Source organism: Hypanus sabinus, chromosome 30 (assembly GCF_030144855.1).
Source record: "Hypanus sabinus isolate sHypSab1 chromosome 30, sHypSab1.hap1, whole genome shotgun sequence".
NCBI lineage: Eukaryota > Metazoa > Chordata > Chondrichthyes > Myliobatiformes > Dasyatidae > Hypanus > Hypanus sabinus.
Window position 1 is genome coordinate 17,671,638 of NC_082735.1, and position 14,584 is coordinate 17,686,221.

Here is a 14,584-nt window from a genome sequence, read left to right on the forward strand (position 1 = left end):
TTTTTCTTTTGAGTGAAGGATACTTGATAGAGATGTACAAGATGTTAAGACACATAGATTGAGTAGGTGTTATGATACCCACCCAACCAGCTTTCAGGCATTGGATGCTCTGACTCTCCAGGATATAAGTAGCTTGTGTGGCCCCTTTAAAGTTTCAGATCTGCACCGCTAATTGGTGGCCATGTTTTGGCTCTAGGATTTCAATATTCAAGAGCACTTGAACTGAAGTTTGGTGCACAATCATCAGCTCTACTTTCGATTCTTGGTTAGCATCTAGTTCTGTACCCTGCCTTCATTCAGACTGAGACCCTGACGAAGACTGGTCCTGACGAAGGGTCTCGGCCCGAAACGTCGACTGCGCTTCTCCCTATAGATGCTGCCTGGTCTGCTGCGTTCCACCAGCATTTTGTGTGTGTTGCTCTCATTACAGTAGATAGCCAGAGATTTTTATCTCAGGGCAGATCTGGGCTAATATGAGGGGGCATAAACTTAAGGTAATTGGATGTGTCAGTACCTCCAGCTGAATTCTGTCTTTTTGTGTGTTTCCCCCGAGCTGTCAGTCTGTGGTTTTGTATTGCCATGTACTCCTGTTCCTGCTCTACTCCAGCCCCTGTATCACTGAGGACTCTGTCTCTCATCTGCTTCTCATTATTACCTGTATTGCTGCCACCTGTGTCTTATTGTGCTCCACCTATCATCTACCTCTCTGTTTATTGATCAGTGTATTGCAGTCCTGTGTTTTCACCTGTTTTGTTGCCAGCTTGTGCCAGTGAATTTTCCCAAGCTGTTCCAGCATTTGTATCTGTACTCTGTCCGTCTGAATATTGACTCTGCCTGATTCCTGATTCTGGTTTTTGGATTTCTCTGGATGTTTTGATCTCTGCCTGAACTTTGACGCCGACTTTGTTGCTCAGTAAATATCACAGTGCGCACAGTACTTGGTTTGTGATTGGGTCCCTGTTTCAGCATCCTGACAGGATGACAGTACAGAGGGGATGTCAGAGGTACAACACCCTGCCAGATGTGGTAGTAGAGCCAGATATATTAGGGGCATTTAAGGAAACTTTATATAGGCACATGGATGAAAGAAAAATGGAGAACTAAGTGGGAAGTAAGGGTAAGATTGATCTTGGAAAAGGTTAAAAGTTTGCCACAACATCGTGGACAGAAGGGCCTGTATCTGCTATTATGTTCTGTTTTCACAACACACAAAGGAGCTGGAGGCACGCAGCAGATCAGGCAATGTCTATGAGGGAATTCAGTGGATGTTTTGGGTCACGATCCTTCATCTGAAGTGAGTTTCAAACTGAAATATCAACTGTTCATTTTCATGCATAGGTGACATCCATAAAATAAGTGGGACTCAGCCAGGCTTAGCTTGAGAATTACATTGGTCATTTATATCCTGTAAAATCTCTAACAGAGAAGTGTTTGATACTGTTAATCCACTTATAGTTCATTTATATATATAAAAAAATCAGATTCCCTCTAGACTGCTTGTAATTTCTTTGATAATGCAGAAACACACAGACAACATTCTAATGCCAGAGTTTCCAATCTTTTTTATGCCATGGAGCCTTACGATTAATTGAGGGGTCTGTGGACCCCAGGTCAAGAACACCTGTTCTAATGCCATGAACACGTAATGCAGCACATGAGATTTCCTAGTGTTTGGCTGAATTTCAACCTAATACTTCTTCCAAGAGCATAATTAAAGTCACATGCAAATCGGATGTCATACTTCAATAAAATAAATCTGTTAATCAGATATTAAGCAGAGGTGTACAATAGAAAAAAACCCAGTGGCTTTATAATGTACAATCACAGGGAATATTAAGAGACAGAAAGTTAAGTCCAGCTACTGAGAAAACTGTAATTATTTGTTTTACACTTTAAATCAGTAACAGTCATACACATTGACTGAAAACATATTAAAATAATTTCTTAATAAATAAAGTACTGCAAAAGTCTTTGACACATACTGCATATTTATAGCTAGGGTGCCTAAGACTTTTGCACAATACCTTTGGAAATTTTATGTATTGCACTGCATGGCTACTGTTGCAAAAAAGACAACTTTCATGACATATGTGAGTGACAATAAACCTGATTCTGATATGGGTCTCTGTTGTGGACTGAGAGTGAGAAGGGAGCAGGGATAAGGAAATCATGGTTGGGATAAGGGGAAGGGAGAGGAGTGGGAAGCATCAGAGATATTCTGTAAAGATCAATAAATCAATTGGCTGGAATCAAATGACCTTGCCTGGTGTCTTAGAACTGGGTATGTCTGCACCCATGCCACCCCTCACCTCTGGTACTCATTCTCTGCCACCTATCCCACACCCTCCTGCAGCACTCCACCCTCGCCTTTCCCAACATCCTTTGCTCCCGCCGGATTTACAAACTTGGTCCAGTCCACATTGACAAAGACGGCACTGCGAAAAAGTCTTAGCTATGCATATGTGCCTAAGGCTTTTGCATAATTTTGTATATTAAGGGCAAAAATATTAACTTTGATGCAGGGTTTTGAGATGAAATGCCAATAATTCACCTCCTCTCACAGATGCTGCTTGACCTGTTGAGTCCCTGTAACAGGTTGCTGCTCCCATTTCCAGCATCTCCGATGTCTCATTTATCTTGTTTGTTTCTATATATACAAAACTGGTTCAGAAGGAGGTTTCAAGTTTAAGCCCCTCCACTGATTTTATATGGAGCGGTTGTACAGTTGGAGATAATTAGCTTCAATAACCCCTACAAACAAGAGAAAGTCCGCAGATGCTGGAAATCTGAGCAACGTACAGAGTGCTGGAGGGACTCAGCAGGCCAGGCAGCATTTTGTGTTCAATGACCCTTAGTGAGCAAAAGGAGAAGACCTCTGGTTTTTGCAAGTTGGCAGTGACCTGTGATAGAAATGTGATATGATTATATACATGATATGTAGTTAAATGACAATAAACTTCCCTTGACTTGAACATATGTGACATTGGGCCGAGGCAGGGATAGTGCTTCGTTGCGCTTATTCTGGGCCCTAAAACTTTGCAATTGATAGTGAAAATGTTGTTGTATAAAACAACACAGCCTTGACTATGAAATAGTATTGCCACATGCAACTGGATTGCTGGGAGACAGACAAAATGGATAGAGAATACTGGCAAAGAAATTAAATAGGAAATCTAAAATGAAGGATTCCTGCGAGTGATTACTGGCTTAAATCAATTTGAATAATGCATTTTCAAACAGGTAGTCAAGATAAGTAAAGTCTGCATTGCAAATGATAGGGTGGGCATTTTTAATGCAGCTATCGTGGTAGTGCGACTCTGTTACAGATTGGAGTGTCAGAGTTTAGAGTTCAATTCCGTGAGGAGTTTTTGTACGTCCTCCCCATGGAGTGACTGAGTTTAGCCCTGGGAGCTCCGGTTCAGAAAACGTACTGGGTAGATTAATTGGTCACTGTGAATGGTCCCATGATTAGGTTAGGGTTAAATCAGCGTTGTTGGGGGTTGCTGGGTGGTGCCGCTTCAGGGCCTGGAAGGCCTACTCTGCGCTGGATTGTGAAATGAATAAATGGCGAGGGACTCATTGAGTAATCTAACTGAGAGGTTCTGATGATATGTCTCCTCAAACAGCTATGATGATACCTGTGGAATAACACGACTTTAGCCAATGCTCTTTGCTGCCAGATAGTAATAGAGCAATTTGCAATGCTGCTGATAGAGGTCTGGTTGATGAAGATACGCATCTGATGGCCACTGAAAAGCATAGATGCTGCAATTGGCAACCATAGTGGAGTTTCAACTCTCAGTTGTTCTTCTGGATCTAATTAATGTTTTTTTTTGGATTAGATAGTGAATCTAATGTATTTCAAATCCAATATTTTGTGCAGATCTTAGTTTCCATTACATACTTGATTAAAAATGACAAATCCAAGAAAAGTTATTCTTCTCTCTGCAGTGTGCCCCGTGTGTGCGGCTGGAATGCGGTCAACCAGTATTTTGAAGTTGTTTTGACCTAGTTGCAGAATGCTGTTGATCAGCACATGTTTCCAATGCAAGCACTTGTCTCAAACTCAATACATCTCTGTCATGTCTTTGTATTGAGATCATCAGTTTGAAGCTAAATGCAAGAAGTTCCAGGAAATGAACAGCCCAGATGTCGTCATGTAAAATCTTGTGTTCAATATCTACTGTGAAAGCCAAGACACTGAACGCAGAACACAGAACATTACAGCACAATACAGGACCTTTGGCACACAATGTCGTGCTGACCTCTTAACGAACTGTAAAATCGATCTAACCCTTTCCTCTTACATGCCCTTCCCCATTTACTACCATCCAGGTGCCTATCTAACATAGAAGGTCCTATGATAATTCCTTCTTTTGGTCTTAGAGCATAGAAGACCATAGAAAATCTACAGAACATTACAGGCTCTTCGGCCCACAACGTTGTGCTGACCATGTAACCTTCTCTAGAAGCTGCCTAAAATTTCCCCACCACATAGCCCTCTATTTTCCTAAGCTCCATGTACATATCTAAGAGTCTCTTAACAGACCCTATTGTATCTATCTCTACCACTACACCGGCAGTGCAATCCAAGCACCACCATATAGGTTTATTTGGTTGTACCAACTGAGGCAAATGTTGCCTCTGGAGTTTTTCACGTGGGTTATCATTTAGGTGCACTTGTAGGTGAGCTGTTTAGGTGAGATATTGATGGTGCCTATGCAGTGATAATAGGGCATCTGAGCCATTATTTTAAATTTAGTCACTGTGTTTTTAGTAATTGAATTGCCAGTAAGCCACTATACATTGAACGGAGCAGCACTGCCATCTCGTTACCCTCGGCAAAGACAATGAAGATCTAATTAACTCACTGGTGTTACTCAGAGAGAGAGACACAGCTTGTCAACAGAGGAGATTGGAAGACCAGAGGTACTGGTAAAGTTGTTGACGGTGGAGGTGATTCAAAACAAATGGGTTTCATTGGAATTGCCAGCATTTAGTGCCCATTCATCTTGAAACCAGTGTCTTGCTGGGCCAAATAACAGTTAACAACATTGCTGCTTTTCTGGAGTCAGGCTGGGTAAGGATCATCAAAAACCCTGACAAACTTCTATAGATGTGTACTGGAAAGTGTATTGACTGGCTACATTATGGCCTGGTATGAGAACACCAATGCCTTTGAACAAAAAGTCCTACAAAAGGTAATGGACTTGGCCCCGTACATCACGGGTATAGCCCTCTCAATCACTGAGCATACGAAAAGCTGTCACAGTAAAGCAGAATCCGTAATCAAAGATCCACACCATACAGGCCAAGTGCATTTTTCGCCCCTGCCATAGATAGAAGGTACAGACTCAGACCACCAGGTCCAAGAACAGCTATTACCCCACAACTATTAGGACCTTGAACAAAAGAGGATAACTCATCTTTTGAGGTTTCCAGATCTCAATTTAAGGACACTGTGTCTTGTTATTTCATGCTGACATTATATATTGCATTTTATTTATACTTGTATTTGCACAGTTTGCTGTCCATTATTTTGCTTGCTCTTTCATTGATTCTGTTTACAGTTACTATTCTATAGATTTGCTGAGTATGTCCCACAGAAAAAAGAATCTCAGGGTTGTATGTCTTGACGTATATGTACTCTGATAATAAACTTTACTTTGAACTTTTGGTCCCATTCTCTCTTTATGGTACTTTTCATTCTTTGGTCAGATGAGAGTCACTTCCCTTGTGTTGCTCTTTTCTAAGATCTGCAGAAAAAGCAAGGGCAAGCAGGATACAGCTGGGCAAAAGAAACCGTTACTAAAATTGTTATACTGCGATGTCAGCTAGGAAGTTATTGGGAATGCACCAAGACGGAGACCTGATAAGAAGAAATCAGATGTGATGACGTAGGATCGAACCTCAAGGGCATCAATTTCCTATAGAACTTTGAAGATAGGAATGAAGTTTGCAGATTGGCCTGTGGTTAGTCAGGCCTCAACCTGCCTCAAAGCAATAAGATTTCTTACATTAAGAATTCAAATAATTATACATTGTCTTGATAAATGGATTTGATTCATGTTATATATCATTTGAATTTATTGGTTAGTCAGAAATTGCCCCATCTGGACAGACAACATCAGTACTGTTGGTGGTCACTCTCTTCTGTCCAATTCCTCAGCAGTGGAGAGCATACAGTATTTACCTTGAACCATCTCCTTAAACAGCTCTCCGTTGTTCTACCTCCAAACTCACCCCATCAACCAATGCACTGAGTTCCGAAAGCTACATTCCAGATGCCAAGTACACTTTGGGTATTAGTTCTGAAAACAATAGTACAGAAGTTGGTAGATGATTGGAAGGGGCTGCTGGGGATATTAGTGAAAGCCAGTACAAGAATGGCATTTCAGAGGCTTTTAGATCAACGTCTATGAATAGATATGGATCACATGTAGGAGGAGAGACTTAGTTTAATTTGCCATTTTGTTTCACACAGACCTTGTAAGTCAACGGGCCTATTCCTGCACTGTGCTATGTATTTAACTATTAGAAAATTCAGATAATTCCACATAGTTCTTCTCCTAACACTCCTCCATCAATCAGAATTCCCTTTCTTTCCTGCTCTCTTCTGCTCTAGTTTCCAGTTCTGCTATCGCTCCTCTTGAGCTGTACCTTTACCTCCTTTGTGATTTAAAACTCTTTTCTCTTGTTCCGATAGACTGTAAATTGCTAATCCTCCTAATTCTCTTCCCAATGCAGACTGACACAATAAGTGGTTCTCTTCTTTGGTTATTGCCTTCCTTCCTTTCATAACCACAGCATCGTCAGTCCTTGCAAATCCCGGTCTTCAACATTCCTCCCTTCCCAAAAGTCCTTGTTTATGTTGCCAGCTACCAAAACCATGAAGATATTTTCCACACTTTTATACTTGGCCGCCTTCAGTTAGATGACAGCATGAAAGTGACCTTTCTTAAATCATAAAATAACAAAGTTTTTAACTGTGGTTGTGGTGCCTTATCCTGCTTCTCTGATGAGAGAGTTAGGTGAGGATAGTTAGGACCCAAGTGCTGGCATATCCGAGACTAGAATCGAGACATGATACGACACTGACACCATGGCACGTTTAACAAAGCTTCAGTAAAATGAACCTTTGAACTAGCTGCCGGATGAGAATTCAAAGTAGCGCTGATGATTGAGCACCGAAATTAGTTCAGGTGTTCCTTAAATACTAAAATGCCGGTGCCAAAACATGTCTGCCAGTTAGCAGGGCAGACCTGAATCTTTAAATGGGCCATGCTAGCTATCCATATTCTGAAGAGTCAGAGTGTCTAAACCCTGGAAATCTGGCACAGTCACATTTGTGTTGTAACAGCTTTAGCATTATTAACCCCTCAAATCCTTTAGCATGCTTGGTCCCATTCTCCCTGTCATTCTTTGGTTAATTGAGAGCAACTTCCTTTGCTTTGCTCTCTTCTTTTTGCTAACACTAGGTTCTTTTTAAATACGCTTTCATCTTATTTTCATGAATAGCCAAGTCAATATTCTCGTTTTTTCCTGCATTACCTGGCCGCGTGGTGTGCCGACAACAAACTAACCCCTAACACCCAGAAGACCAAGGAGATCATTGTGGACTTCAGGCAGGCTAGAGGCCACACTCACATCCCCACCTACATCAACGGAGCTGCAGTGGAGTGTGTATCAAGCTTCAGATTCCTTGGTGTCCACATTTCCAGTGATCTCACCTGGTCCCTGAACTCCTCCATCCTGATCAAAAAGGTGCAACAGCACCTTTATTTCCTGCGGAGCATCAAGAAAGCTCACCTCTGTCCCAAGATACTGATGGACTTTTACCGCTGTAACATTGACAGCATAGTCACCAACTGCATCTCAGTGTGGTGTGGCAATTGTCCCGTATCGGACCGTAAAGCACTCCAGCATGTGGTGAAAAATGCCCAGTGGATTATCGGCACCTAGTTGCCCACCATTGAGAGCATCTACCATAAATGCTGCCCGGGCAGGGCAAAAAACATTATCAAGGATGCATCTCACCCTAACCATGGACTTTTTACTCTCCTCCCATCCGGTAGGCACTACAGGAGCCTCTGCTCCCGCACCAGCAGGCACAGGAAGAGCTTCTTCCCTGAGGCTGTGACCCTGCTGAACCTCACATCACAGCACAAAGCAGTATTGCACCCATATTGTACTGTCTCAGTACTTTTATATTTGTGTGCTGTAACACTTTTTATTTGCAGTTATTTTGTAAATAACACTATTATTTGCATTTCTGGTTAGATGCTAACTGCATTTCATTGGCTTTGTATCTGTACTCGGCACAATGACAATAAAGTTGAATCTAATCTACTCTAAATGACCTCATATCATCCAGGAACCAAGAGCACCATTTCACATTTACATCAGGGAAAATTTGGCGAGCTGGTTATCCTGGATGCTATGAGCTCTTCAGTTTTGTACCAGTCAATCATGTGGGACTTTATAAACACCTTTCTGAATCCCACAGAGATAACATCAACCACACCGCCCTTATCAACACATTTAGTTACAACTTTGGAAAACAGAATCAAATCTGTGCCAGGCAGGATATTCACTTAACAAAGCCATGACGTATTTGGTAAATTGGATCCCAATTGATATGAGAAATGGGGAAAGTTCAACGGTAGTTTTTGAGGTTGGATATCTGTGTCAACTCAAGTAGTACTGGAATTTGTAATGATGAACTTGCTGTTTGTCATATATGTCAATGATCTGGATGGAAATATAAGAGGGATAATATACTTAACTTGGATATGAGACAATATTTGATGTTGTTAATAATGAATAATAACGTTAATGATCGGCATAGTGGTTGACGCATTGGCTTTAGATGTAACAGTCAATATTGTGTCTCCATGTCCACAGGGGCTTCCTCTGGATGCTGTGATTTCCATCCACACTTTAAAGGCATGTGAGATAAGGTTTGGGGTCAGTGAGTTGTGGGCACAATGAGTTGGTGCCAGAAGCATAGCAACATGTGCTGGCTGCCTCCAATACAATCCTCACTGAGTTGATTTGATGCACTTCACTACAGGTTAGTTAAAGTTAAAGTCTGTCCCAAGCCTTATAGGCTCATCAGTCTGGTGCTTATGCTGGTTTCCATGGCGTGAAGCGACTGAGAGTACGAGACTCCCCCCCCCCCCCACAGGATGCCAGTCCATCACGAGGTTAACCCCCAGCATTTTGCTGGTACCCATTTTCAGCCGGGTGGACTGGAGCAATGTGTGGTTAAGTGCCTTGCTCAAGGGTACAATGCGTTGCCTCAGCGTACTCCAGGTCCATATAGACTAGAGTTGTTGGCTGTGTAGGATCCTGATGACTTTCCCTACACTGTGTCATGTGCTCACTCAATGATAATAGACAATAGGTGCAGAAGTAGACCATTTGGCCCCTCGAGTCTGCACCACCATTCTGAGATCATGGCTGATCATTCACTATCAATACCCAGTCCCTGCCTTGTCCCCATATCCCTTGATTCCCCTATCCATCAGATATCTATCTAGCTCCTTCTTGAAAGCATCCAGAGAATTGGCCTCCACCATCTTCCGAGGCAGTGCATTCCACACCTCCACAACTCTCTGGGAGAAGAAGCTCTTCCTCAACTCTGTTTTAAATAACTGACCTCTTATTCTCAATCCATGCCCTCTGGTACTGGACTCTCCCAACATCTGGAACATATTTCCTGCCTCAATCCTATCAAATCCTTTAATTATCTTAAACGTTTCAAACAGATCCCCTCTCAATCTCCTCAATTCCAGCGTGTACAAACCCAATCTCTCCAATCTCTCTGCATAAGACAGCCCTGCCATCCCAGGAATCAACCTAGTGAATCTATGCTGCACTTCCTCAATTGCCAGAATGTCCTTCCTTAAACCTGGAGACCAAAACTGTACACAATATTCCAGGTGTGGTCTCACCAGGGCCCTGTGCAAATGCAAAAGGACATCCTTGCTCTTGTACTCAATTCCCCTTGTAACAAAGGCCAACATTCCATTTGCCCTCTTCACTGCCTGTTGCACTTGCTCATTCACCTTCATTGACTGGTGAACTAGGACTCCAAGGTCTCTTTGCATTTCTCCCTTACCTAACTCTACACCGTTAAGACAATACTCTGCCCTCTTGTTCCTGCTTCCAAAGTGGATAACTGATGAACCTGATGAAAATGATGAACCTCTTTTCACAATGTCGATGGTATGGTTGGAACTCATCAGTGTTTCTGTAATCCCATACATCTGCTGTAAGGGGATTGCCCTATACAGCTTCATCAGAAGCCTGTAAGCCGACCTTACCCATTTCCACCTCTCACGACGGTTGGACTCTGAGAGGTACAGAGATTGTCGCGGAGGCAAAAATATGTGAAAAACATGCAGCAACGCTTAAGGATGATTATCCGATCTCTGCACAGTTTTTGGTTTGTCTAGATGTTTAACTTGCACATTTTTTTGGTCTACCTTTAATGATTTATGGAGAAAGAACCCTGGAGATCATCAATAGCAGTGGTATGCAGATATGGCAACTAAATGACTGTGAGGATTTGGGGTTTTTCTTTTTTTAGGTGGTGGGGTTAGATGGAAGGATCCCATTTACCACTAATGATGAAGAGGAACTACCTTCTAGGCATGGTGCAAAGCTTATGGGAGATGAAATGTGATATTATTGCAGTGGAAACAGTTTCTATATAGTAAATAATAACAGAAAAAGAAAAAAAAACATTGCAACGATATTGACCTGGAATGAAAAATCAGAGCAATTCATAACAGAGACTGTAAAAAGAGCCATTGTGTATTGAAAAAAAATGCACATTCTTCAGTGTGTTTAGGGTTGCAATTATAAAAACAGATGTTGAATATTTGTTTTTGTCTATAGAATAAGGAATGGTAAAGGATTTAAGCAGGTATTAAGCAGCAGCCTTTATGAAAGAAGTTCGTTTGAACATTCTGTTAATACTACAAATACAGGGGAGAGCTTAAAAAGCATCTATTTCCAGAAAACTAATTGGACAGAAGGCCAACTGATTAATCTTTTGCACTTGATAATTTGCATCCTAAGACCCTAAAGAAGTGCCTGAAATGCTATCATGGTTATAATCTTCCAAAATTACTTAGGTCCTGGATGGGTATCAAAGGATTGGTAAGCCATGACTACGCATGGCAAAAAGACAGATAACTATAGGCTGGTTGACTTATTTATTGGAAGAACTCAAGTTTGAGTTATTAAGGAGGTAATAGCAGAACATTTCGTTAATCATTATCTGATTAAGAAAGTCAGCATGATTTAGTAAAATGGAAATCATTTGTGAAAAATTTATTACACTACTTTGAGGAAGAATAAGCGAGAATGAATATAGGGGGAATAGTAGATGTAACATATTCGGATTTTCGAAAGGCTTTAGAGTCAGAGAGCTGTACAACATTGAAGTGAGCCCTTCAGCACAAAATGTCCATGCCAACCTTTTTGCCCATCTGCAATAATCCTATTTGGCTGCTTTAAAGGCATATTGTTCCACGCTTTGCCTGTTTACGGTACTTAGCTAGCTGCTACACAAAAGGTTTTCTCACAAGATAAGAGGTCCTGGACAGAGAATTGGCCAATTGTAGGAATCAAATGGACCTATAAATACTGGAGTGCTACAGAAGTTGGTGCCGGGACTATAGTTGGTTATTAGTTGTGTCTGCTTATTTAAGGAAAGTTATGTTACCATTGGAAACAGTTCAGGGAATATTCCTTTGTGTGATACTGACTATGAAATAATAGTCTGATGAGGAAAGGATGAAGAGGCTGTATCTGTACCCAAAGGAGTTCAGTGGAATAAGAGATGATCTACTCATGCACATAAGCTCCTTAAAAAGTTTGATTAATGAGTTAGAGGAAGGCAACACATGCTCTATAACCAAACTTGCGGATGATAAGGAAATAAAGGTAGACAAACTGTGAGGCAGATAAATTCACATGCAGAAAATCGAGAGAGCTCTCCTAAGGTTTAGCAGGTAGTCAAGAGTGGTAATAGAATCCTGTTCTTTTTTATTTCAAGGAGATTGGAGTAAAATGTAAGGAAATCTTACTACAGCTGTCCAAGAAACTTGTGAGACCACATCTAAAGAACTGTGTAATAGTTTCATCCCCCAGTCTAAGGAAAGTTATGCTACTATTGGAAACAGTTCAGTGAATATCCCTTTGTGTGATACTGACTATGAAGTGATGGTCTGATGGAAAGGATAAAGTGGCTAGATCTATATCTGAAGGAGTTTAGTCAAATGAGAGATGATCTCACTCATAAGATTTTTAGAAAGTTTGATAGGTTATACGTTCAGAGGTATTTCCCTTTGTGGGAGAGTCTAAGATGAGAGGACACATGCTCAGAATAAGGGTGAGCTCATTTACGAAATCCTTGCCTGAGTAAGCTCTGGAGGTTGAATATTTGAATATATTCAGAGCTTCAGAATTATCCTAGAAACTTCATAATGTTAAGTAATTCAGTCAAGTCCCCTTTTACTTTTCTAAGCAACAACAGATGAAAGTGTAGCTGACAACTCTTCAGAGCTGGAAGGGTCTCAGCCTGAAACATCGACTGTTTATTCATTTCCATAGATGCTGCCTGACCTGCTGAATTGTTCCAGCATTTTGTGTGCATTGCTTAGGATTTCCAGCATCTGCTGAATTTCTTGTGTTTATGACTAGCTGTTGAATCTTTCCTTGTAAGATAGTTTGGCCATGCCTGATCTTAAAATAGTGAACAAGCTCAGAACAACTAATATTTTAAAGTTAAAAATGAAGATTAGCTTTATTTGTCACACGTACATCAATATATTGAAACATAAAAAAATGAAATGCATCATTTTGTGTCAATCACAACAAAATCTGTCTGGCAGTTGTGCTGTAGGTAGCCCGCGAGTATTGCCAAACCTCCAGCGGCAATATAGCATGCCCACAACTCACTAATCTTAATGGTAAGTCAATGGAATGTGGGAGGAAACCATTGCAGCTAGAGGAAACCCATGCAGTCATGGGGAGAACACACAAATTCTTTACAGAGATCAGTGATCACTGGCACAGTGATGTGATTGATGCTAACAGTGCCTCCCATGCTCCCTTAACATCCTCCCCTACAAAAGGAGAACATGGTGCTGCAGATGTATTCTCCCTGCTGCCTCAGTTCAGCACAAAATTCTTGCTTTTGTTTTCAGTTGCCTAGCAATAAATGATTGCACTCTGCTAATTTGCCTAATTACTTGCTGAACCTGAAGGTTGAATTGGTCAGGTAGACCAAAAAGTGCTCTGTTAAAAAGCCTTTAATAATTACATAAAATACTTAATAATTAATAAATACTTAATAATTAATTGACAGATATGAAGCTCCGCTCATGGTAGTATCTTATGGCAGAAATTAGAATGATGAAATGGTAACTTGTCATCTAAAATTCCAAGCTCTTTTATGATCAGGTAAAATGATGTTACATTTGGACGTAGAAACATAGAAAACCTACAGCACAATACAGGCACTTCAGCCCACAAAACAGTGCCGAACATGTCCTTACCTTAGAACTAACTAGGGTTACCCATAGCCCTCTATTTTTCTAAGCTCCATGTATCCATCCAGGAGTCACTTAAAGGACCCTATCGTTTCCTCCTCTACCACATGTAACTTCTGACAGCCCTCACACTATCCACAACACCTCCAACCTTTGTGTCATCAGCAAATTTACTAACCCCTCCCTCCACTTCCTCATCTGGGTCATTTATAAAAATCATGAAGAGTAGGAGTCCCAGAACAGATCCCTGAGGCACTCTACTGGTTACTGACCTCCATGCAGAATATGACCCATCTACAACCACTCTTTGCATTCTGTGGGCAAGCCAGTTCTGGATCCACAAAGCAATGTCCCCTTGGATCCCATGCCTCCTTACTTTCTCAATAAGCCCTGCATGGGGTACTTTATCAAATGCCTTGCTAAAATCCTTATACACTACATCTATGGCTCTACCTTCATCAATGTGTTTAGTCGCATCCTCAAAAAATTCAATCAGGCTCGTAAGGCACAACCTGACTTTGACAAAGCCATGTTGACTATTCCTAATCACATTATACCTCTCCAAATGTTCATAAATCCTGCCTCTCAGGATCTTCTCCATCAACTTACCAATCACTGAAGTAAGACTCACTGGTCTATAATTTCATGGGCTATCTTTCATCGGCTATTTTTTGAATAAGTGAGCATCATCTGCAACCCTCCAATCCTCTGGAACCTCTCCTGTCCCTATTGGTGATGCAAAGATCATTGCCAGAGGCTTAGAAATCTCCTCCCACACCTCCCACAGTAGCCTGGGGTACATCCCATCCAGTCCTGGTGACTTATCCAACTTGATGCCTTCCAAAAGCTCCAGCACATCCTCTTTCTTAACATCTACATGCTCAAGCTTCAGTCCGTTGCAAGTCATCCCTATAATCGCCAAAATCCTTTTCTGTAGTGAATTCTGAATCAAAGTGCTCATTACGTATCTCTGCCATTTCCTCCGGTTTCATACATACTTTTCCACTGTCACAATT